General features: G+C 45.9%; 1 protein-coding gene across 1 annotated transcript in view; it reads left to right on the forward strand.

Annotated features, from left to right (window-relative positions):
• The first annotated feature begins 13404 nt into the window (after nt 1–13404).
• The window catches only part of Capn13 (calpain 13), a 70304-nt gene continuing 56877 nt past the window's right edge, over nt 13405–26831 (forward strand). The window contains exon 1 of the mRNA XM_040271542.2: nt 13405–13593. The gene's annotated coding sequence lies outside the window, so the exon portion shown is untranslated. The remainder of the gene's footprint in view (nt 13594–26831) is intronic.

A 26831-nucleotide genomic window follows, 5' to 3' on the forward strand; every position in this document is an offset into this window, starting at 1 on the left:
CCAAGGGAACAAAACCCACCTAGGGGGCACCCCAGTGCCTGAGATGCTGCCTACACCACCATATTTAATCCTCAGAGACTCTGCAAGGTACCCATTCATGACCCAATTTTAAGGATAACTTAACCTTAGAGATTTTAGGTGAGTTGTCTAAGATGTTCAATTCAGGAAGTAACCAAGCTAGGATTTCAATCCAAATCCAAAAGTTTTTCCCACTGTACCCAAATTGCCTCTTAAGGTCACCAAGAAGCCTCCCTCCCTCAGGGCAGCTAATTAGACATTCATTTATACTGGCAACTTGTCTCAAAGAATAGAGAGACCAGGACCTGGGTGGTATGCTGGATGATGGAGTGTGACAGGTACATCCCCGTTCAGGACTGAGGTGTGTTGACAACTGATGGCTTCCCATGATGTCCCTCTGCAGACATCGCCCTTGATTACCCTTCACTGAAGAGAACTGCCTCATCGAAGGTCAAGCCCCCTCCCCAAGGCAGTCAGCCTCAGTTACCAGTTCAGGTGGGGGATTTAGCAGCCCTTGCCTCTGGCCTCAGAGTGGGATGATTAAGGACCCTTCCAGACCCTAGAGCTGCAATGGCCTCAGTCCCTTCTACCCAGTCCCTCACTCTGTCCTGTCTGTCTGCCTTCCTTCCTGCACAGGAGCTGATCCCAACAAAGCTTCCCAGTAAACCCTCTGCACGTGAACCTCCTGCTCAGCGTTTGTTTCTAGGGACTTGACTAAGACCATGAGACCACGAGGCATCTACAGGCCAAACTAGGGGCCATAGAAATGGACCCTGTAATGCCCATCTTCCCCAGGACCCACAGCTCCAGGGGAGAGGAGAGAAGAGAGATCCTGAGGCTTTGAGGAAGAGCAGGCCTCCATGGGGTGGCTGGGTGCTTTGGGGCAGCTAGAGGGTGTGGTTCTGTAACAGTGGTCCACTTTACCTTTTGAATTTAGCCCTCCTTGCTCTGAGGCTTATTTTAAAAGGACATGTTCCTTCCTCTCCCCTCTCCCCCTCCCTAACAAGATTAGGGAGACAATGTTATCTTCTCTTAGTTATCTTCTCACCCTAGTTAATTGTCCTTGAACACATCCCCCACAGGAAGGAGATATCTGCCAGAGGATCTAAGAAGAGAATTTGGACACACTTGTGGGGAACACCTGGGCCCCAGTCAGGGTACACCTGGAATGGAGCCTTTGAGGAGCTCCTTTAAAAGCCCTCTCTCCTCCTGATGGGCAGGATCACAGTCTCCGGGACAGGAGTCCCCTGGGTTTCTCCTTTGCTGGCAAAGCAATAAAACTTCTTTTTCAAAATCGTGTTCTCATTATTAAATTGGCACGAATTGGCATCAGGGACAAGGACCAAGCTTTTGGTAAGAAAATTAGCACCCCAGATGGGACCTGAGAGCAGCTCCACTCGGCTTTCTTGGGCAGGCGGGGCACTGCAAGCAACCACACTTCCACGCTGAGGATGGAAGGCCAACTTCTTGAGAGCTGACTGCTGGAAAGTCAGGAGATGGCCGAGTGTGCCTTGGGTGGAACCAGAGGAGCTATTCCTGTGAGTAAAAGGAGGGACTGAGGAGTGTCGCAGCACCTGCAGAAGCCCCTTTTGCTTAAGGGAACTCCCGCCTTCCTTCCCTGAACTATGTGGATTTCTCCATCTTGATCTTCTTTGAGAAAAAGGAAACTGAATGCAGTAAAATCGGGACACCTTGGCCTTTCTGTAAGCTCCCCTGCAGTGTGCACACCAAGACCCTTGATTCTACATGTCTGGTTCCCCTTTGGGGACATCTGTGGTGTCTCTGGTGTAGAAGTCATGGTTAAGTGGGAGTTGGGAGCTTCGGGGGATTTTCTCCTATCTGGTATATTTTAAAGGTTCCCATCTGTTGGAACCTGGATATGGTTTGGGGATCCTCTCAGTTTGCCTTTATGATTTTTGTTTGTATTTGTTTCTGGCCCTTTAAGACAGGGACAATACTGTGTTGATTCTATAGGTTGTTTTCTTGGGAAAGATCTTGGCCCAATGGGTCACCTATACACATAAACCTATCTAAGAAAAAGATGATGTTTTACTGTAACAACCTGGTCTTTGAATGGTTTTCTGAATTATTGTACAATCTTGCAGTTGGGAGTTGGTCTGTCAGAGATAAAATAAGTGAAATATTTTGTTTGTACAAGAACATATGTAATTTCATAATAAGGAGTCTAAACAGTGAAAATCCAAGTTGGATGCAAAAGGAGCTGCCTCTAGTGTGTGAGTATAGCAGGACACAAAAAGAAGACCCAAAAAAAAAATTTTATTTATTTTTTTATTCCTTTCAACCCAGTGCTGACAGTCTAAGCACTCCTTCTCATCTTGGCCCCAGGCAGCTGCAAATCATCCTGCTGTGGGTCAGGGCTACCAATCCTGGGATAAGGGGCGGGGGGTAGGAATCCCAGGGAAACTGCCTGGTCTATTGAGAAATGGGTAAAGAGGACCTGGCTTCAACCCTGCTTTCCAGCCACTCTTTGCCCATGGAAATAAAATCAGAGTTTGAGAACAAGGCTCAGTTTGCCACTTCTGCAGACAAATGAAACCTATGTGGGCTGTAGGCCTCACTGATTTCTTTCTGGGTTCTTGTCTCATGGATTCAAGCAATGAAATCCACCAAAGGTGGTAGAGGACAAAAATAAAAGAAATAAAATTAGTTCTAAATGAGAGACTAAAACGAACGGAACTCCCCATGATGTGAGGGGGAAACCAGCAGAAAGTTTTTCCACTTGAGTACACTAGTCTGGAGACGTAATGCTTCTGGGTAAAGGCATTGGTCAGAGTCCATGCTGAACAGACCCAACAGCGTTGGGGGTAATGTTGGAATCTATGCTGTACAGATGTTGGGAAGGCACCTAGGCTAGTGTCTTGACCTATGACTGTCTATTTAACTGTGTGCTTTTATTAGTCTTAAGTCTCTATTTTTTGTAACCTCCATTTGGATCCACCCCCACTTCCTTTCTCCCTGCCCCTCTGAGACAAAGGAGTGAACTGGAAAGCTTCACCTCACAGGGTTGACTTTACATTGGAAGCAAGCCTTATCTGGGGCCATTACACTCCTTGTCTGATGATTAACTAGCCTATCTTAATGGAGGTGGAAGATGAAAGCTGCCAGTCACAAGGAACGGGGCAATGGGTTCCAGGACTATTAAATTATAACCCTGGGACAAAATAGTTTCCCCCTTTAAGATCTGACAGGAAGCCCCAATTGGCCAGGGGACACTTCCCGGTGCAGCCCTTCCTGTTGCCCACAGAGTTACAATACAAGGGCCTACCCAAGTCCCCACGTATGCAAGTGTCTGTCTTGGCCCTGATGATTTCTGCAGAGAGAGGTAATCTCTGTATGGTCATTGTGACCTTCCCTGGACAGAGTGCCCTAGATATAAAGATATATAAAGAGAGCCCCTGGGTACAACTGACAGTGGGGAACTCACTTAAAATTGATGGCATTATGATGATGATAAAGGAAACTGCTCAAATAACAATGTCCTGTGCTCAAACCCCTTGAGTGCAAACTAGAAGGAAAAAAGATTAAGGCACAAGTGTTTAAATAAGGTCAGACTGCCACTTCCCTCTCCTGGGACAAAATTGGTTGTGTAAATTAAATGTACAGATAACATTCTCACCCTAAAAGCAACAGCTTCATTTGCAAGAGCCTTCCAGGGGAAGACAGAGGTCTCCTAGGAGTGAGTAAGACCTTTTAGGCCAAAGGGACCCTGAGTAAGGTGACCAATGTCATCCTAACCAAAATTTGTTTTAGGAGGAAATAACTTGTCCCAGGTGGCGGAAATAGCCCCTTAAAAAAGAGGCATTAATGGGGATTAATTCTCTTCTGGACGGTTGTTTAAAATGTGAATTGAGTCAGCTTTGCCAGATATCTTATTCTGCCTGTTGTGCCTGTTTAAAAAAAAAACAAACTCATACGAATGAGTCCCAATTTGTGCAAGACTTGAGAGCTAAAAAATATTTATGAAAGGGTGATGTCCATTACTTGTAGGATTTTTCTTTGTCAGAGAAACAGATGAGTTAAAAATTTTGGCCCAGCTTGATTTTCAAGAATACCCTAAATATATGTGACTAGAGATACGTATACGTCTAAAATTTAAAATGTTTGTCTGAGTTTTATCTAAATGTTCTTTGAAAGTTTATAAAATGAAAATTCATATAGATTTAACCAGTAAGTGCTATCATTATGAAATTGGCATGAGGTGGCATCGGGGACAAAGACCGAGCGTTCAATAACAGTTCCTGCCCAGAGGCCCTGGTGAAAGCTCATGAAAGATAATACAAAAAGAAAAAGATAATGGAGGCCGACCTCATGGACCAGCAATGCCTTATTGAGCACTGAAGGGGCACAAGAGCCAGGTCATGGGAGGAGTTACTTTTGGTGGTGGGATCATTTATAGCTCAGAGTGGGGCCGGGCATGTAGGGCAACAGTAAGGGAAGTTCCTTGGGGTCTATTTTCCTTCACCTGGTGTCCCCATCCACCAAGGACAAGATAGAAGGGACCCAGGAGACCAAAAAAAAAAAAAAAAAATGACACTAAAGGCAGTGGTTCTCAGCCTGAACTGCACATTGGAATCAGCCCATAATGCCTGGAGGAGCCTCACTCTACCCTCAGGATTCTAATGACTGCTCAGCGGCAGGCCCTGGCTAAAGCATTAAAAAAAAAAAAAAAAAAAAAACAACAACAAAAAAAAAACTTTTCTAGGTAACTGTACAGTCAGAATTAGGAGTCTTTTACCTGCACAGATGAACAGTCAGAAAATGCGAATATTGTCTCTTAAAATCTACTCCACAAGTTTGCTCTGACCCCTGGTGGTCAGACCCTGAATACCACAGATCTCTTCCTGGGTCCCAGGGCCAGCGCTACAGAAGGGAGCCCTCCCTCCTGACCTGTGCATGTGAGGATCTGTTCAGTGAACCAGCCACAGCCAGGGTGAGTCCAGGGGTTCTCCAGGCAGGATTCCCTGGGATGCTTATTAAACCTGTGGAGTCCCTGGCTCTACCCCAAATTACTAAATCAGAATCTCTAGGATGAGGCCTGGGAATGCACATTGTTTCACAAATTCCCCAGGTGAATCCCCTGCACCTATGTTTGAGAACTGCTGCTGAGAGCTCTCTGCAGGGCGCCTTTCTCCTAGGCAACCTCTCCACTCCAGGGAGCCCTCCAAAGAGCCCTCTTGCTCTTGTGTCCTTTGACAGCACACAGCACACTGGCTTTCTATAGTGGGCAGTACAGGTTCCTGGATGGACCAATCAGCTTGTCAATGAGGAGCTGAGAATCAGCAAATTCCTTCTAGTTTTTTTTTTCCCCTTTTCGCAGTTATGATAAACATTGCTTGTGAATTGTCCCAAATATATATATTTTTCCTGTTCATTGTACAACTGAATTGAAAGTTTTGTATAATAAAAGGTTAACATAATGAGCTGAAAAAGAAATGAATAAAGCTTGATTGTTCTTTTCAGGGGCAGCATTTGCAGTTGAGCACACTGTACTTATCTTCCTGTTTGGTTCATTGTCTAATGATTGTCCTCTCAAGATGTAAGTAGGGCCCTAATGCTGATAAAAATAGATATTAATAGACTTGCACACACCTCCCCAGAGGCACTGGCTTATAAGGAGGCACAAATATTCCTCTGACCACTCGAGCTGGCTTTGTGTAATCACAGCGGGTGCACCCCAGCTAGCTTGCAGCCCATCCTCCTGAGGCCTGTCTCGATATGGCTCTTATGCAGTGATCCTTGGCAGTTTTAAACTTCCTCATTTACTCCCTCAGTGGAGGCTCCAGTATCCATATTCATGAAATTATTTTGATTGTCTTTCATAGATAATGCATCCGTGGGCGGCAGACCCTCTGCTGGTTCAGGCCTCAGGGTTCCCCCTTCATCCTTCTCCAAAGGCCTCTTATCTTCTAAGGATCCACCCTCAAGACTGGCTGTAGATGAGACGGTCTCAACGGGACAGCCCTTTCTTTCTGTTCCTCCAAATGAGCACGGGCATCCCTTTTTGTCAGTTTTCTTGCTCATCGTCTTGGGGAACGCAAAGAAGTACCTAGGAGTGCTTGGGGAGCAGCAGCACTAGCCCACACTGGTTCTCCAAGATTGTTTCGTTAGGGTACCCGGGGGCTCTCCTATTGGGACTGAGAGCATCTTTTCAGGTGTCTGACTCACAAACGAAGCTGGCACTGCCACAGCCTCTTGTGGTTTGGGCTGGCACTGCTCTCAGGCCTTTCTTGTCCATCCTGTGTCCTTGGCCTCCTGCCTCTTCTTCCCCAAAGTCCACTCATCCCCATAAGTCACTTTGACTTCAACGGGCAATTGAAACATCTCCCCACCTGTGTGCCCAAGTCCTTCCTTGTCTTCAAGCTATTCTGCAGCACCTCTGAACACCACTGATCTGTGCCTGTCCCCACCCTACCCATTCATTGCCTTTTGGGAGAAGGTAGGGCTTTTCCTGAGGTTGCCAAGTTAGCTAGAGGATGATAGCTGGAGTACAGCTTCCTCCAAGCTCCACCTACCCACATTCCATCTTGACTTAAGCCCTCTGTCTCAAATTCTTGAGAAAGCATTTATTAGGGGATGTAGTTGAAGAAGGAAGTAGTAAGAACAATCCCAAATCCTGCTATTCAATCAATATGCACTGGGTGTATCCCCCAAAGTCCATGTGTTGGAGACTTAATCCCCAATGCAATATGTTGGGAGTGGGGCCTGAGAAGTGGATCCATGTCATTATTGGGGGGGGGTGGTTCCTTATTGTGAGAGTGGATTTGTTTTTAAAGTGAATTTGGCCCTCTCTCTCACACTGTTGCACTCTCTGATTCTCTGCCTTCGGTCATGGACTGATGCCGTCAGAGGGTCCTCACCTTATGCTGGCACCTTAATAATGTACTTCCCAGGCACCAGAACCAGGAGCTAATAGACTTCTGTTGTTCCCCGGTCTGTAGACATCCTGCTATAGTAACACAGAACAATGACGCCTGTGCCCCCCTTTGACCCCAGGCAGAGTTTCAAGTCCCAGGACAGGATATGGTTCTGGTCCAGGTGTCTTCTGAGGCTGCAAGGACAGATAGTGGCCACCCTTGGACTGTGATTTCATGGATCTGGTGTTCACCAAAGGAGCACAACCTGAGGGGTGCTGCAGTATGGGAGGAGACAGAGCAAGCTCCATGATTGACACATACTCCCTCCAGGGCACAAGAAGGACCTGTACCGCTCCAGTCCCCTCCACCACGGCCACTACACCAGAAGGAGGGAGGGGTTCCTTTCCTTCCAGTCCACCTGTTACTAAGGTTTCCCCATCAGTGGCAGAGCGCATTTCTCTCTGGATAGAATCTTCTGTCTTTATAGGTACGGAAACGCATGGCAGCAGCCACATTTTGCTAGTCGCTTGGTTTCTTCAGGCCATATTTACAGCATACTTTTCCCACTCTGGACTTTCTCTTGGTCAGTGTTGGGACCTACTTCACTGTCCTGGGTTGTCTCCTTTCTCTGCCCATTAATGTTCTTGGTTCCTACCTCAGGAGACCCAGCCTCCCTCCTAACCCAGTTCCCCTACCCTTCCACCAGCCGGATGCTAAGTCACATTTACTAAAGAAATACCCATCATTTCCCAAATAGTTATTATGTACCAGAATTGGAATTAAATAATCTTTTTGCTGTTGGATTTTTCATTCTTGTGACACCTGATAAATTAAATTCTATTATCATCACCCTTTTGATGTTGAGAAAACAGACTTAGAGTTAAGCAGCTTGTTCAGGATTCTGCAATAAGAAAGTGGTAAGGCCAGGACAGTCTGATTTGAAAAGTTGAGTGTCACTACTGTACTTTTGAAGATAATTTTAGATATTTTTTCACATATTTCTTCAATCTAAAAGTAAGACAAGACCTATCCATCACAGAGGCCATGAGAATCTGCAGGGCGCATCCTCCTGGAGGTCAACCGCCTCTTCCCTGCCCCTCTAGCAATGTTCTCATGGGCCTTCCCTGTCAGTTCCAAATTCTAGGCTAAGGACTCCCTCTAACTTATAGTTCATTTGTCTAGGTAAAATAATTATTGTAGCCCAAGATAAATGAATGGTCTTCCTCTTCAACACTCAAGTAATCCACTTGATTTATGTAGTGCACTAAATGCCACACGGATTTATTGAGCACCTACCTTGGGCCATGTATCTGCTAGGAGTTTGGGACATAAAGGATACATTATCCTTGCCATGTAAGTAGCTCATAGTATATAATAGCTTAAGTGAGTGAGTAAGACATTGTACAGAAAGAGGAAGAAGCTATAAGATTCACAGAGGAGAATTTCATAGAGGATAGAAACCTAGGCTCTGAATTCAGATTGAACTGAGTTCAAATCCAAGATGACCACTTCCATCTATGTGATCTTGGGTAAGTTATTTAACCTTTCAAAGGCACACTCCTTGATGTGTAAAATGGGGTCGGTGACACCTCTCTTATAGGGTTACAAGGATTAAATTAAAGTATATGTCATATAAAAATGGCCTTCCTATGGTATTCCGTAACGATGTCATAGTACGGGCAATGGATGATATTTATTAAACACTGGCCCCTAGTAGGTAGTGAGAATAATAGTAGTGATATTTGAATTGGGACTTGAAAGCTGATTGGAGTTTGACTGGTCAGAAGAGAGGTGATGAGAAATTCTAGATAAAGGAGGAACATAAATGAAGTCATTGGAGTATATGATGTGTCCAAGGATTGCTAATTAGCCCTGTGCCTGGGGCTGGGCACATGGCATGGGGGGAAACGCCACCTGAAGGAGAGGTGCTTGCTAGATGAATGAGATCACAGAGGTCCTTTGAGGGTTTGGAGTTCACTTCTTTGCTCTCTAGTACTCCATCTTTCCACCCTAGGGAAGTGGCACCATTTTGTAAAGTAAAAATACTATAAAGGAGAGAGAAAGGCCTTTCTACACTGCTGGAAGGGGCGGTGGGTACAGTCCTTTGGAAGAGAATTTTAGCAATAAAAAATTAAAGACCTTCCCAGGGTCTTCATCTGATAATTTCACTTTTAGGAATTTAGGAAATGAATCATCACTTTTTGAAAAGATTCCCACGCAAGGATTTGTAACTTTGGCAAGGCCAAAAGTTAGAAATGCTATAATGTCCAAAGATGCAGGATAGGTTAACTTTCCCAAACTCAGGTTTGGAAGCTCACCCTTCAGAAAAACCAATGCCTGAGAGATCAGTGTTGGGGAGGAAGAAAGGGAAAGGAAAGAGAGTACAAGAAGAGAGACAGAAACAGAGCAATCTATGGAGAGTAAGTTTAAGTTATAAACACCTCCCTTCAGAGGCATACAATTGCACGATTGGTTTGCACAGGAAGAGGGCCCCAGCAAGGACTTGGGGACAAGAACTGGGGCTGGGGACAACATAACTAGGTACAGCACGAGCCCAGTGCATTGTGCAAGGCAGTTCAGGGTGCCCTAGTGGGACACATGCTCTGTGAACACCCAGAAGACACCCCCAGGCTGCCCAGAAATATTGGGGGTGGTAAGAGTTTGTAGGGAAGAGGCTCAAAGTCAGTAGGGTAGGGCACAAACTCTGGGTCAGCCTCTCTCACATGCAGCTGTAAGCTCCAGTGACTGAAGTGATTAAGTTTTTTTTTTTTTTTTTTTTATGGGTGGGTTTAGAAAAACAGTAATTGTTAAGTAACCACCACCCTGGGTGCCTTCTGTCCCTTGTGCCTGTACCCTTCCTGCCTCTCCACCTTCACGTACACTGCATAGGAATGGAAACTCCAGCTTTTGTTGGGATCCTGTCCCCCAGGGCACAAGAATAAATTGGGGAGGAAGAGACCTGTGACTGACTTGGATGGTTCATATTCATCCAGTCCACAATCCACAGGTTAGCAAACACAGGCTGGGTGAGTTCGGGGTCTCATCCTTCTTAGGAAAAACCAAATCACCTCACATTGTTGACTTTGCCACTTCCGCTCCCTGACGAATGTAACAACACATGAAATCTCCCAGCTGATCTGTCCAAGCACCCTGATATTAGTTCACCCGGCCACACAAGAATAAATTGGGGAGGAAGGGACCTGTGCCTGACTTGGATGGTTCATATTCATCCAGTCCACAATCCACAGCTTAGCAAACACAGGCTGGGTGAGTTCGGGGTCTCATCCTTCTTAGGAAAAACCAAATCACCTCACATTGTTGACTTTGCCATTTCCATTCCCCGAGGAATGTAACAACACATAAAAATATCACATCTTTCTATTCAAGCACCCTGATATCGGTTCACCGGCCAAACAATGCCCTTTGTTATGTTTTACATGGACATTTGATTTAATCCCGTAAATCAACACTGGTTTCTTTTCTTTTCTTTTTTTTTTTTTTTTAAGAAAGTCAAACAAAGGCAGTACAGGGAGATTTTTTTTTTTTAAAGAGTGAGAGTGAGAGAGAGAGAGAGAGAGAGAGAGAGAATTTTTAATATTTATTTTTTAGTTCTCGGCGGACACAACATCTTTGTTGGTATGTGGTGCTGAGGATCGAACCCGGGCCGCACGCATGCCAGGCGAGCGCGCTACCACTTGAGCCACATCCCCAGCCCAAGGTTTATTTTCTTATGAAGAAAAAGGGAATGAGGCTTATCAAACTTAACCAGACTGAGGACGCTTTACCTTGGGGCTGTCTGCAGGACACTGTGGGGAGAAGGTGTCCGGGGAGCTTCTGGGAACCCAGTAATGCTGTTTCTTGACATGGGTACAGGTGTTTTGGCTTTTACTTTGGAAAAACTCTTCCAGGGATTTGGACTTTCCTACCACTCTCCTCCTGGCTGGTTCCTCGCATCCTGCACTCCTCAGGGAGGCCTCCAGTGACCCCTCCACTGGGGGTGGGATCAGTTTCCTTGCTTTGGAGTTTCATCAAACCTGCCACCCCTACCTGCCTCACGGCGCTGATCCCAAGTGAAATCACCTAGCTGTTCTGCGGTTACTGGTTGAGGGAGCCTCTCACATTAGACTCCTAAGCAACAATGCTCACTGTGTCCACCTGGTCTACAGCTGTGTGTGCTGAGCCCAGCACAAGGCCTCATACACAGGGTGGCACAGGGCATTGTAAAGGGACGATGAAGGAACACAGAGGGAGTCAAGCAGAATAGAGGATTTGGAGAAGAGGAGGAGGGGGGAAGGAAGGGGAGGGAAGAAGAGCTGTGTGTCTCAAGATCTGGGTAACTGGAATCATGGCTACAGGCTGGGGAGGGAGAGCCTCCAGGAGTGAGTGAGCAGAGTTTATCATGAGTGAGCAAAGAGGATCCTGAGACAGAAGTCTTTCCAAGGGAAGGTAGGTTGGTTCAAGGACTATAGCCTAGGTTCCTAAGGTGATGTTGCAGACCCTGACCCTCACCGCTTTCTGATTTTCTTAAGGCTCAGAGGACAGTACAAAAAAGAGCTATTTCTCTATCATTTCTCTAGGACACAGAGCATGAGATGCCAGCAGTGTGGGTGCAGGGAGAGGCAGCACCAAGGACAACCCTTACATTATAGAGTAGGGGTGGGGTGGGGTTGCAACACTGTGGCAATGAAAGCATCTTACTACAGTACTCAGGAACAGCCCCAGCAGCCCGACTTGGGCGGCCACAGCAGGATCTCTGCATTTGTTAGACAATGGAGGCCTCTGGGTGTCCTTGACATAGCTGCTGTCACATGCAAGGAAAGAGATCTGCCTCAGGAGAAGGGGCGGCCATGGCAGGTGCCACTGGGGAACCAAGGGGCTGCATCTCAGAGCAGGATGTGAAGTGAAGGGCATTCCTTCAGAGCAGGAAGTCCCATTAGGAATTTACTGTTAGGTGTTACCTGGTTTATGGCCCCAGCCTGGAATTCTCTGGGAAACACAAATCACTGAGAATTGGTCTCTAAAGAGCACAGACAGGTCGGGAGGAGAGCGCCAAAGAATCCAAGAAACCAAAAAAGCAAACAGCCACTTGGATTTGTGAATAGGTCTTCCTCTCAGGACCCCTCGCCTTTGCCATCCTTATCATACAATTATCACCCAAAGAGACTTGTCTCCTGGCACCCAAATCTCCCTCGAGAGATATTTCCCTTTGAACTCAATACTCCCAAAGACCACTCTAGGGACAAAGGCTCTTAAGGGGAAAAATATTTCATGAGATGAGAGAAGACAAAACCATCATCAGTCAGTTGGAAAACACCCAATTATTTTCCTTGAGGCACCATCTCAATATAGGCTTGTGTGGGTGGGGCTTGCGAACACATTTTCTCACCTTTTTATTCCCAATATGCTGGCTTCCAAATGTTTTTGATGAGATACCCTATTAGTAAAATTATTTCAAGCAGGTACCACAAATATAGGCATGTTTATTCATTAACCGTCTTTATATAATAGTGTGTGTATTGTATTTAGAGTGAATGTTCTAACAGCATACGTCCCCAAGTGTCCCACTAAACAAATGTGAGGCAGACGGGGCAGGCACCATAAACCTCACTTCACAGATTAGTGAACTAAAATTCAGTAGGGAAGGGACCTATCCAGGCTATAAAGCTAGAATTTATGGAATGAGATTGAAAGCCACCTCTGCTCAAGCCAGTGACCCCTACTCACCCACGGTGCTGTCTCCCAGGGTGGTTTGAGCCACATCTCACAGGTGCTCTGATTCTGCCTTCCGTGTTTCATCTCTTCTCAGCCATCCCAGTTTGGAGAAGGTCCCATGTTAGTTTCTGGTGATTTTCACATTTTTTTTTCCTGCCTTACTGATTTTATCAGTATCTCTGATAACACAGGTGAACTATGCCATCAGGGTTCTGGAATCAGGAAGCGTGGGCTGTTGATGCCTCATCTCTTGCTCCCTGACCCATCAACAGATGATGCAGAGACCATCTCCAGGTCTCGCTGGGTCCAGAGCTAAGGAGTTCTGCAATTTATTTGCAGAAGGAAGATGCTCTGTCCAGTTGAAAGGATGTGTGCCACGATCCTCCTTGAGTGACCACTCTTGACAGGAGGACATGGCACATGTGCTCCCCACACTAGAATGTGGCATGAAGGAGAGTTACTTCCTGGAGTCTTTTCCTGGCACTTTCTCCCGTCTCCTAGAAGGGCTTTATAAAAACACCAATTTCCTGAAGCAGAATAGAGATGAAGATGAAGAAATATCTGGAAACAATGGAAACTACAATCAAGGCAGTCAAGAAGTGGGTATCTGGAAGCATCCAGAAGTGAGGTGGGGTCAGGTGGGGAGAGGGCTGGGTAGAGGACATGGGAGAACTTGCTGTTAGAACCCATTATTGGCCGTCTCTCTCTCCAGTGCCAGGGCCTGGACACAGAAGTCACTGTTTAACTAAGGTGGAGCGGCAGCACCTGGCGTGCCCATATAAGGAAGAGCCCAGGGAAAGAAACAAGCAGATGCCAGGACTGCCAGTTGGCCCACAGCTTCTCTGAAGGCTTCTCCGCAGTCACCACTGCCACCTTACATCACACAGAACTGCTCCTGCTGAGGCTGTGGGTCTGGGTCCCAGCTGGGTTTCCTGCAGGAATACTGCGGTGGATGCTGCTCCACCAGACGCACCTGTGAAGGACACAGGTAAGGTGTGAATGGAGATCTTTTGGGGCTCTGAACCAGGAAGAGTCTTCTAGAATTAGAGTCTCCTAGAAATGTGATTCAGTAACTTGGAAGACCAGCTATGTGTGATCAAAGTGGTCCTAGAAGATGCTTTAAGAATGAGGGCAAAGGACGAGTTCACTTTCTAGGAGAAGCGTATAGAGATTGTGCCCAGTTACTGCAGAGAGAGGACCTCACAGTCACTGAGCCATCTTTGCCTTCTGCTCAAAGTCAAAGCCTTGAGTGCATCATGGACCATGAGAGAATTGTGCCCCTGTGTTCCCCTATGTATCATTTCTGACCTGTGTAAGTGCTTTAACAAAAATTTGCTAAAAGGAGAAAGGGGGCCCAGGCCTTCTGTTTTCTAAAGATGTAGCAGAATGGTTACATGAACAAAGTGGCAAAGTCTGGACTAATCACAAAAGACAGATCACTGCAGTTTCAGAGAGTCAGATGCTTCCCTTCCCCCGACAGCTATGTCAGTCACAGATTGGTCCCTGTGGCTGCTGGAGTCGGATCATTTTTGAAATGTGATGCTGTTCTCAGGGAGATAGTCCAGCTGCTTAACTTAAGCTCAAATGCAAATGTTTTCCAACTTCAGTCACCCTAGTCACTGACTGCCCTGTTTGTCCTGGGTCACAAGAAAAACTTTGTTCATCCCTAAGAGACATTAAATGGATCTCTGACCTGCACATCTTCTTGAATTGCTCCACCACAGGGGGCATTTTTTTTTTTTTTTGGTGGTGGAGGGGTGCATGGTAGCTGTAGGAAGGTTTACTTGTTTGTTCATTCACTGATGAGAATATAATAACCTAACAATTTCTAATAGGCATGAGTTACATGTAGCATGAGCTCATGGTTCTCAAATTATAGATGGACAAAGCATCTACCAGACACAAATGACAGAACTAAAGTTCTCTCATACCTCAATTTGTCCCATTAGCTGATAGTGTTCAATGGCCCATTTGGAAGAACACCTTAGAAGAAGAGGTGCTATCAAGAAAGGCATTCACTAATGACCCGACTCCCGGGACTGAGGGCATATTCTGTGTCATGTATTGTGCCTGCTACCCTACTACATGTGAGCTGAGGGACTCTGGGTCTCAGTTTTCTCATCGCTAAACTGTGGTAGCCATAGTATCCACCTCATACCATTGAAAAAGTTAGATGGGGTTGGATATGAAAAGTACTTAGCTGTATCTGGCTCATGGTAAGTACCCAAGAAATGTTAGTTATCACTAATGATATTTCTTTAGACTGGTTCTCTGTGAAGCAAAGCCCGAGGTGAAGCATCAGCAACATGCACTCACTTCCCTGGAGCTGTGATACTTGGGCAATGGGAGTGAGGGAAATGGGAAATAAGCAGAGAATCATGGGAAGCAATGCAGGCCACCCACCCAACCTGTCTTCACCAAGAGGCATGGAGGTCACTTGGCAAAGCAGGCCATCTCTGGGCTAGCTTTTCATAAACATTTTGGCTTAGAATAGAGAGAAGGTGGAGAGGAGATGATATACTGGCTCCTTGTCTCCTCCCTCGTCTGGTTCAGAGGAGTTTTCTCTCTTGCTTTCCTGGCTTGTGTCATTTTGCTCCCTTGGCAGCCTCTGAAAACTCAGATCTTCTAGTCCTTGAGGCTGAGGCAGAAATAACCAGCAGAGCCATGTCCTTGGCTAGAGTAGAAAAGGAAACTTCGAGACCTGGAGACAGGTGAGGCTAGAAGAACCTGAGATAGCACTGGAGATACGCTCAATGAAGATCAAATTACCATGGTTATTATTTTCTGAACCCTGGGCCAAGAACTAGTGTTTCCTGGGGTCACCTCTTTCTCCATAAAGAGAACTGTGAAGGGTCATCTGAAGTCAGCTGCTCCATCCCGTTTCTCCTCAATGTTTGGAAGTCCGACAGAGTACATTCTCATGCTATCAAACTTCATGGTGGAGCCTGCCACTGATAGGTGGTAAGGAAGCCCAAGACCATACAAAAAACACCAGAGCAGAATCAAGAGGGGAGTGTTGTTTTTCTACCACCCTCGAGACAATAGGGTCTCCTTATCTGTGGTTTCTGCATCTGTGCATTTGACCAACTGCAGCTCAAAAAGATTGGGAAAAAAAATTTGTGCTGAACAGAACAAGCTTCTTGTCATTATTCCCTAAACAATACAATATAACAACTGTCTGCACTGAATTCATATTGTGTTAGGTGTTATAAATAATCTAGAGATGTTTGAAAGCATACAGAAGAATGAGCATAGGTTATATGCAAATACTATGCTTGACAGTCCTTGAACATCCTCAGATTTTGGTATCCACAGGATACTGCACTACACAGTGTAGTCTTCTCAGTATCCATTGGGGGACAGGTTCCAAGACCTCCTGTGGATACCAAAATCTGAGGATGTTCAAGGATTGTGCAAGCATAGTATTTGCATATAACCCATGCTCAGGATACTTGGGCTAGGAGAGAGCCAGGGTTCTGGAGCTAACATCCTTACTCCACCAAATAAGCCCAAGAGGCTTTAAAACCACGAGTGGTCAAGACCCTTGTTTGCTTTTCCTCTGAAAGAATGGTCCCTTGGGCAGCAGTCTGTCCTCTGATCCTATTAGGTCAGCCCTGCCAGGCCCACCTGCCAGTCCTGAAGATCAGCCTGACCAGGACCTCTCCTTACACACAGAGAACAAGCGGACCCCAGCACACCTGAAGACCAGAAACATGAGGGGCATCCTCTCCCTCAGAGTCACCTCACCTGCCTTCAATGGCCACACCTGGATCCAGTGGACTATCAAGGGCCTGGGGTGGGAGAAGCAATGAGGTCCCAAGCCATAGGAAGCGTGCTCCTGATCTCCGTTCAAACACTGGCTTTCCCCAGCAAGCCTTCACCAGCTTGCTGCCAGTGTTAAGCTCCACTAGGACTTTTGTGGCATTACCTGGGGGAGAAGTTCAGGGCAGAGACTTTCTGAACAAGCTGGTTCCCAGGACTCTGGTGGGCAGGCTGGCCCATTCCATCAACTCGGTCCATCTTGACCCAGCTCTGCTCTCTCTGTCTCACCTGTCTGTGAACCGAGTCTATTCCCTCAGCCAGGTTGCTTTCTCCAAAGGGACACAGGCCTTGCCCACGGCTCCCTGTCAGCCACATCTGTACTAGAAGGCTGTCCAGGCAGCAGGAGGGCCCTTCTCAGGTAGAGGCTCCCAGGCCTGTCCACCCTCGCGGACCTGTCCTTCCCTCACCTCCCCTTCGACCTCCCCACAAGCTGGTTCTGTCTGTTCCCCTCTCTTTCCTTCTTGCCTGAAGCCCCTCCTGCAAACGCTCCGGCCCCCACCCCCACCCCCACCTCGGAGTTCTAAGGGGTGGGAACAGATGAAGGAGGAACACGGGGCCCCTCAGAGGTTCTGCCCTCCCAGCAGCTTTTCTTTGCTCCTCTCTCGCACCCACAAACGCTTGTTTCTTCCGCACTGCTCCTTGTCATGTTTAATCAGAAAGCTTTCACTTTTTTCCCTCTCACTGGTCCACACACCCCTGTCCCTGACCCCAGAGGTGTGACTCCATCTGCTTGGATGGAAGCTTTGTTTTTATCAAACCATTCCCCCCCACCCCCACCCATCTCAGAACATTGAGACCCTTGGTTCCATGCCCAGCGCCACAGAAAAACAAAAACAAAACAAAACAAAGGCACCTGGGCCCTCCTGAGAACCACCACAGGGTGACCTTGAGCTCCTGGTTGGGACAGAGATGGCTCCCTTGGCCAAGGTGCCTGGCTGCTGATGCTGCTTTGGTGTTTCTCCCACCCCTGCCCCATGGCTGGGGGGGGGGCATTGGCAGAGCCAGGCTCCCACTCCCAGCTCTGCCCATGACCTCTGTGGCTGCCAACAGCCTGAGATGCCCAGAATGACCAGGCCCAGGCTGGTGTGCCTGAGGTAACCAGGCCAGAGGTCCACCTGCCAGCTCAGCCGCCTTTCCTCCCTGCTTGTTGTAGGCAGCGCTCCCGGTGGAGGGGTGGAGTCTCAAGGGCTCCTCCCAGGGGTACAGCAAGCAGGTGCAAGTCTCTTTTCCTGCTGTCCTTCAGTATTCACATAGGATGGATGAGGCACAATGACAGTGGGCCAGGGACACCCGGGCTACACGTGAATGGCTGCCTTGTTGTGTCTTTGCCCTTCATTTCATCTTGGCCTTCCTTACTGTCCCTCTCCCCACTGACTGGCCCTTCCTTTCTCTCTTGGCTCCTCTCTGGGTCTCCCTGCCCCACCTTCCTGCTCCCTCTGCCTTTATCTGCCTCATCTATTTCCTTTCTCTGTCTCACTTCAATGAAAGAGTAAGAAGATAGGCCAAGAGGAAATTCTTCAAGAATAAATGGATAATCTAATTGTGGCCTCAACTTCCAAAAAGCCTTTGGAAGGGGCAGGGAGGGGAAAAGACGCCTAACCCAGTCCTCTCTGGTTCATGCCTTTTGGAATAGATCAGGTGGGGAGCCTAGGGAGCACTGGTCCAAAACAGAAGCTCTTAAGACCCAGCATTTGAGGTTGACAAATGGGCCCCATCCTCCTAAGTGCCCCAATTGACTCAGTAAGTGAACAGAACATTCCTTCACCATGCCTAGAAACCTAGGAAAATATCAAATATTTCACAGTGTCTTTGAGAGGCATATAATTGCAGAACCCAGGGAGAATGCTCTATCTACTTTGTTTGTAGAACACAGTTGACTGTCTACTCAAGAATGTTCTAGGCCTCTTTCTCAGTTGAATGACACATATCAAAGATGTCTAGAGGGGAAAGAGGAGAATAGTTTTATGCAAAATGTGTTTTTTTTTTCATGTTGCCACACGATGAGCCTAAATTTAATGGCAAAGAATAAAAACATTCTGTGGGTTCTTGTTTTATCATCTTCCCAACAATATCACTTAGGCCTTAGAAGAACCCATATTCTCAACTCCAGAAGCACAGAACATTAGGGTTGAAAAACACCTAGAAAAGGAAATCCAACCTTCTTAGTGTTCCCAATGGGGGAAGCTGGGCCAGAGGAAGGAGCCCAAGGCTCAGAGACTTTAGTGGAGCTGCACAGATCTTTCTGCTAGGCAAATGTTCTTGTTCTCTTTGCTGCCCCATGGGAACTTCTGAGAGGAACCCATACGCTGAGGTCTCTGAGCTCTCATGGTCCCCATGCAAGGGCAGTGGGGAGAGAGAGGATGTGGCTGCTCCAGGCCTGGCACCATGGGAAGTAGCTTCTATGTTCTGCGCTCTCGTGCCAAGCTGTTGATCTCCTTGGCAGCCAGCCCTGAGGCCGAACCCAGTCACTGGCAGGCAGTGGATAGTTCCATTCTGAGCACTCACTTCTCTGGCACCTGCTCCAGATCTGGGATGCTTTGTAGCATTCTAAATCTGCCTCTTTCATGTCTCCCACTTCCGTGGCCCCTGGTGGATTAGAGATTATCTTAGAGGATGAAAAACACTTGCTTACCTGCACCCATCTCAGGCCCGATTGAGCAGAGAGTAGGATGCACAGGGCCGGGCCCTGCTTACAGGCCAGATCTCCAGCCTGCAAGCTGGGGCAGAGCAGGAGTCTCCTACAAGTGCTTTGCAATTCTCCTGATTGATCTTGAGCCTCAGTTTCCCCTTCTGCAAAGTGAGCCCAGCAGAGTCTTCCTCTGAGACCTGCCTTTCTGGGGGTCACAACCCCCACCCATAGTTTTTAGGCCACCAAGGCATGAAAAGGCTCTGAGATGACTCAGGTGCAAGGGAGCTGCCTGGGACAGCACCCTTCTGGGGGTTAAGTCCCATATTCAAAATCCAAAATTAGTGCTCATCCTCCCTTAGCACCGTCTCCCACAGTTCTCCCAAGATTAGTCATGTGTCCCCTCTCTCCGTCTCTTACTCTCTCTGGCTTCTCTCTCTCTGCTTTCCCCTTTTCCTTGCCATTTCTCCTCTGTTTTCTCTTCTCCTTTCTCTCCCCACTCTTCCTTGCTTTGTCTGACTCTCACCCTCTCTCTCTATTCCTCTCCCCCACATTCTCCCCTGCCTCCCTTTTCTAGCTTCTTCCTCACTCCTTCCCTCTCTGTCCCCAAAGCCCTGAGGTGTGCCGAGGTGGCACATAGCTGGAAGTGATTTGCACTGGGTTTTTTTTTCCGCCAGAGAGCAGTTAAGTGCCTTATTTTCTCCACTTGGGTGGCTAGATTATTCTCCATGTGTTAAACAGTGTAATTAAACACATACACACGAGAGTGCGCGGGCCCCTTCCCCCACCCTTCCTTGTTCCTTGTCAGCAGAGAGAGTGTCAGCCCCAGCCTTCAAGCTCTGTTAGTTTTAATTTGAGTTGTGGAATTAGTAATGGGTTTTGCTGGAACACTGTTGTGGGAAATAGATCGCTCCTCGTGCAGGGTTTGGGCACCATTTCAAATGAGTATTTGTTAAGGGGAAAACCGTCCCTTGTCGTGTTCTGCTACATTACATCAGATTTATTTCCATTGTTCTGAAAAACACCAGCCACAGGAGAGGGCTATACGCATCACTCCTGGGCAGACAACGATTGAACTGAACCGCTGCTTCCTGTTTATTAGTTGATTGAAAAAAAAAATGCAAACAAAGTCACCCTTTGTGGCTGGGAGATGCTAAGCAAGTCTAATGGCGCAGTGACCAGGCCAACTCCTGCACCCTCACTGTGAGGCTGGGCAGCTGCTGTCCTGCGTGTGAAAACTGGATGCTGGAGGAAAGCACCAGAGACGAGAGCCCAGTGGGTCAAAGGTGAAAGGGAACTGCCCCGCTCAGGGATGCTTCTGCACCACCTCTGCTTGACCAGCTCCACTCAAGGGTCCTCACACCCTTGTTTATATCATTCATAGCTCTTTTCTTGGTGCTGTCCAATAAGGCAGCCACTAGTTGCATGTAGATATTTACACATTTAAATGTAAATGAAATAAAATGGAATAAAATTAAAACTCAGTTCCTTAATTGTACTAGCCATATTTTAAGGGTTTGATAGCCACACAAGACTACTGGCTACTGTGTTGCCTCGCGTGAGTTTAGAACATCTTCCTTGCTGCGGAAAATTCTATTTTAAAGATCTTTAATCCCTTCCCCCAAAATCTGAGGACTAGTTGCACCCTCTAAGCCACACCGATGATGTGTGCCTCCTTTGCCTTCCAGTTCTTTCCACTGGGAATGTGATTGGCTTCAGGGGCATGCTGCCCATCATGGCAGGACAGAGTGGGCACGGAGATGCAAATGCCCTGGGACAGGGTGGAGGCTGTGGGATCCTGGTGCAGTTACAGGTGCTGGCAATAGTGCAGTGTACAGCTCAGCTGCGTGCCCATGTAGGTGGACACTCAGAGTGGCTACCAGGCAGAGTGGTGAGCGTCCAGACATCTGGGAGGAACATGACTCTGGAAACCTGATGTTGGAAGTCCAGAGGAAGTCTGGCCAGGGCTTGGGGTACCCATCACATGGTATGGAGCCCCAGTCAGTAGACTCAAGTTCAATAGGCCAGGCAAGATACCTGAGGACTTCCTGATAGGATACTGGTCACAAGATTTTCTACCTGCCCCACCAAGAGTCTTCTCCCTTAATACCCACGTGGCACTATGAGGCTGGTTTTACTACTTTCACCTCCAGTCTATTTTATATGTTAGGAAAGGAGGCTCGGAAGTTCCAGTGCCCAGGGTCATATAGTCAGTAAGACACAGCTGGATCCAAACCAAAGTCCCCACCTGATTTCACCTGCTTGTGCCCACCACCTCATTCTGCCTCTTTTGCTCTTTTCTTTCCTCTTTCTAAAAGGGCAAGGCAGAGCACAGCTTTTCCACACTGGATCTTAACATTGGGACAGAGAACTGCCAGGGAGACAGGAGTGGGGAGCCCTGTTGAGGGTCCGGAAGTGGTTGAGCCCCTGTTGTCTTGGTGACATCCATCTGGAGGGCCAGGGAAGGGGGCTGCAGGGACAAAATGATGAGTCTGTAGACCTCTCCTCAATCTGCATTTCTCCCAGTAAACTCTGGAACTCCAGCTCTTCTTCCCAGGAAGTGACTTCTAGGCTCCTGGTCTACTTGGCTGAAGTCTGGATGGCACACTTGTGCCAATTGGATGGCCATCGCCTGTTCCTAGTTGGTATAATGCCTGCCAGGAGAGCTTCCTGCCAGCACAGTGCTTGCCTCCCTGGCCGGGTGACTCCATGCCACTCAAATACTCTTTTTTTGGATACAACTGAGAATGTTGATGAACCTCTTGGAATGCAACTTCTAGAACTCAACCCAGACATTAACGCGGCTCAAGAGAAGCTTCATACCTGGGACTGGAGCCTGGATCCCAGTCACAGCAATGCTGTACTGCCCTAAAGGCTGTCAAATCTCTCATAGTTTCGCCTCATTATAAAGAGGAAGGCAAGGAAAGCATGCAAAATATTTTTTAAATGAAATGTAGTGAGACAGACCCTGCTCACTGTGTACTTGCACAATTAACTTTGAAATGTGAAGACAGGTTTGCAGATGCATGGAGTAAGTTTCATCTCCTGGGTTCTGAGGTCATTTAGGGTTTTAGTTCTTCCCTCTGCTTGGTTAGTGGTTCTTCCTTTATTTCTATTATTAAGCCTGAAAGAGATGAAAAGGATTTTTAAATTTTCATTTCAACACTTTCTTCCAGGATTAAGATTTTTTTAAAAAAAAAAATTTTTTGAACAGGAAAAAACAAGGGAAAGAGCTCTGTGACCATTATAATACAATGATTCCAAGATAATCCAGAATCTTTCATCCATAATCTCTGCAGCAACTGTGAATTCTATTTACTAAGCTCTACTCTACTTTCCTGTGCTACATTTCACAGCTCTACCATATGACATGATGTACAACTTAGCCTGTACAATCTGTTTTCACCATCTTATATGTAAGAAATAGGTGATTTCATCAAATGATTTTTAAAGATTAAGAAATTACACACACACACACACACATCCTCTTCATTCAGCATATCAACTAAGTACTCAAAATACTCCTTTGTAAGTCCATTTCAGGTTTTTGCTATGAATATTAGACTTCTTAAAAATATAATTATGGAGCTACAAAAAATTTTAAATCAGTATTTGGAAAATGATGGCCTTAATTGCAGATAAACTTTCTGTTAGGAAAAGAATCTCTCACAAATTATCTTATGTTAAATTTCTATAATAATTAACATTTGGCTCAATTTATAATAATTAGACTTATCAGCAGATGTTTGTAATACTCTGTATTTGCATAAGGTAAAGAATAACTGTGCTCTTCAAGAGACACTGTTTAAAGATTAAGAAGATTAGCTGCAAACTGGGAGAAGGTATTTGCAGCATATATAACCAACAAAAGATGAATATCCAGAGTAAGTAAAGAATTCCTACAAATCAATATGAAAAAGACAACCCAATAAACAAATGGGCATAAGATATGAATATTCATTTCTCCAGGGAGGGAACATGAATGGAGAAGAAACATATTGAAAGATGCTCAATCTTACCAGTAATCAGGGAAACAAATTAAGACCATAAGGAGTTGCCATTTACTCCCACTAGACAGATACAAATAAGAAGCTTGCCAATACCAAGAGTTACTGAGGATCTATAGCAATGGGGGCTGTTTGCAATGCTGGTGGGATTATAAATTGGTACAACCTTGAAAATAATTTGCCATACTTAGGTTCAGTATGTGCATACCCTAAACCCAGAAATTCCACCCAGGAGTACACCTGGAGACATTCTTGCATGTGTTTATTGGGAGATCTGCTCCAGAGAGGAGAGGTCTATGTAAATTGTAGAATGATTACTTTTTATATATACAGCAATGAAAAGGAAAGAAATACAACTACTTTTTAAATTGATGGGCTTATAAAAAAAAGAAGTTGCTGAAGACTAAGCTATGTACAGCATTTGATTATTTAAGATTTATTCTAAAAATTAAAGTATATATGACATCAGAATGCATTTTGATTCATATTACACATATATAGTACAATTTTTCATATCTCTGGTTGCACACAACATAGAGTCACACCATTCATGTCTTTAAAACAACCTCATTTAGGTGCAATGAATGTACAAAAACTGCACATATTTAAAGTATAAACTTCGGTAAGTTTGATATGTGTGTTTACGTGTGAAATCATCACCACAAAATGGTAAATATTTACATGCCCCCCCAAATTTTCTAAGAACCCCTTTAATCCATTCCTTCCTCCACCTCATTTCTGAACAACTACTGAGCTTCTTTCTGTCATGGTACATTAGTTTGCATTTCTAGGATTTTATATAAATGAAATCATAACAGATGTACTCCAGTTTGCCTGGCTTCTTGCACTCAGAACAATAATTTTTGAGATTTGTTCATGTTGTTGGATGTATCAGTAAGTATCTAAGGCCCTTCCACCATTAAGGAGCCCTCATTATCTTTAATCCAAATGATGTCTGCATACTCTGCACATTAGGTGCTGCTCTGCCATTTTTGTGTCTGATGTCATCCTTTACCTATACCCCAAGGTCCTAACTAATATGCTCCAGTTCCCCCGTGGTCTGCATTCTTCCTGGAATACACAGCCAGAGCCTGGAGAGTCAACTCAGCCAGGGGTTAGTCACTGCTGTGGCCTGAACCGTGTTTACCCATATGAAGCCCTGGCCCCCAGTATGACCATATCTAGAGATAGAGACGATTAAGGTTAAAAGAGGCTAAAAGAGGTCATAAAAGTGAGACCTAATAGGCTAAGACTGTGTCTCCTCCCCTCCCCCTTTTTTCTTAACACGTGAGGACACAGAAGCTGACATGCTAACACGCTGGTCTCAGATTTCCAGCTTCCAGAAAGAATTGTGAGAAAATAAATTCTGTTGGTGAAGGCGCCAGTTTGCAGTATATTTTTATGCAGCCCCAGCTGATTGTGCCTGTCCCCTGACCCAGCAGGGGAATCACAGAGGCCTAGAATCAGCCTCTTTCACAGACCCTGAGGCCAGCAGAAGAGGCCTCATGGCCGCACTGTTCCTCCTGCCTGCTTCAGCCTGCTTCTGAAGCTCCACACATCAGCTCACAAAAGTTCTCCTAGGAAGACCTTTGTGTCAACTCTCTTTGCCAATTTCCGAGCTCCTCCTGTATCATTTTTCTTGCCAACCCAAGAGATCCCTCCTGAAATAAGACAGACTTTAACCTTGGTAGGTCTTTAGGTAGGCCTTTTGTCTCTGACTTCCTCTTTCTTATATCAAGGCAGCGGAGTCTCTTCCGGCCTTTGTATATCTTACACGATGGGGTAAGCAGGAGAGAGGTGGGGAAAAGAAACCATCAGCCCTCTCCAAGTTGGCCACGGGAAATTTGGTTGGTCTTTACTGGGTAACAACAAGTGAAGTATTAAGTTCTGTAGACCCTTCCTGAGAAAGTGAGCCCAGAAGCTATTCCCTGGTCAAGCCATGAGCAATTCAAGAGAGAGCAGACCCTGGTAGCCATGGAACGTGGGTGTGAAGGCTGAGCTAGCTTCCCTGTCTGCCTTCTCTGTTCCCCAGGAAGGTTCTCCCCCAGAGCAGCCATTTCCTCCAACAGCCAACTTCGGGCCGGATGCCTGTCCTCATAGCCCTGCCCTGCCCTCTCGGCTCTGGGCAGCTCAGTGAGCCATCACAGAACAGCAAGGCATAGTAGATCACCCAGGCAGCCCTCACCCCTGCAGGCCCCTCTGAGCCTCGCCTGTCCTTGGCCATAAGTCAGTCCTTAGAGGGTGTCTGGCTTCTGCACAATCCTTCCAAGCTCCAAGTGATAATGATCATGGAACTAATAGCCATTATGTATTGACTGCTTTCTATTTACTAGTCACTGTGCTGAGCATTCTATAAGCATGATTTCATCCGAGCCTCACAACAACCCTATTATGTGTGTAATACGATTATGATCTCCATTTCACAAATGAGGAAGGTGAATCTTAGAACAGGGATTCCTTAAGTCTGACCAGCCCACTCTCCAACCCATAGTGGGCAGTGAGGTCCCCCAGATGGGTTTGGAATGGATTCTCACATGAAAGGCCTTTGTATAGTTCTGATGGAAAAATGAAGCAAAATTCTTTAGACTTTTATTTTCACCTAGTATTAGGGCTGCTTACCAGCAATCCTGTAATTGTGTTATTAAGGGTAACTACAATTTGGTTTTCATGAACCGAAAATAGCTCATTGCTGGAGTCTATCACACTCCAATTTGACAAGAGGTGGGAGCTTGGCAATGCTGTGCTGGTGGCCCCATCCCTGAGCACGCACAGAGTAGAAAACCCACAATCTCTCAGCTCTTCATTACCAGATATCATTGCCTTTGTCTCGAATTGACAAGCAATTTCTATCACTATTTTCTTGCTCTTGAATGATAGCTTGCCATTATTTTAGCTTCATCACTATTTATTTAATTTGTTGTGGGCTCTCCATGTAACTCCATTGCGAGTGGTGGGAAATATTGAATATTTTGGTCTGTTATTTTCCAAAGATAAGATTGAAGAAATTCATCTATCACATTAAGTAAGATCAAATGAAACTGCCTGTATTTAACCACTATTTACCTTAGCCTATACCACATGAATACGACTCTATTCAACTATTTTGGATCAATAAAAATGCCAGTTTTGCACAGTTCAAATGAAAATTATTCACATCCTTTTTGGAAGACAATTGTATGTACTATTCCTTCCAAATACACTTGTATAATGACACTTAATCGGTGATATTCTGCCTATGAATCTGCTATCTACAGAATTTGCCACATACCATTATAAGAGAACTGCAAGATAATTGTGAAGTTATTTCAAGTTTGCATGTGTTTTTCTAAGATTCAAAATCTTGATTGCAAACTCATGCTCTTTCTTTGTAAGTTATTTATGTTCTTTCTTCTTTATCATTTGACTTTTTTTTTTCCACTGAGATTCAGTAATCAGTGGGACACTTGGTCCTCAGGGTTTTTTGTGCCACTCAAACAAGCTTCCAAAACACTCCTTTGAGGCCTGAGAAGCCATCATTAATAAGGTAGATTTGGGATTCAAATCGAGGCTAATCTCATGATTGAGGATATGATGATATTTTGGAAAACAGCAATAATTGCCTCCCTGTGGCTATCTGAATGAGAAACCTCACCCATCCTTGAAATCTCTTTAGGGAAACTGGACACCAGCATTTATTGAATGCCTACAGTATGACAGTCACTCAGGTTGATCTATTAGGTCAAATCTGAGTTAATTCCACAATGAACCCAATGGGGTTGGTAGAGTCATTCC

Source organism: Ictidomys tridecemlineatus, chromosome 12, assembly GCF_052094955.1.
Source record: "Ictidomys tridecemlineatus isolate mIctTri1 chromosome 12, mIctTri1.hap1, whole genome shotgun sequence".
Taxonomy (NCBI): domain Eukaryota; kingdom Metazoa; phylum Chordata; class Mammalia; order Rodentia; family Sciuridae; genus Ictidomys; species Ictidomys tridecemlineatus.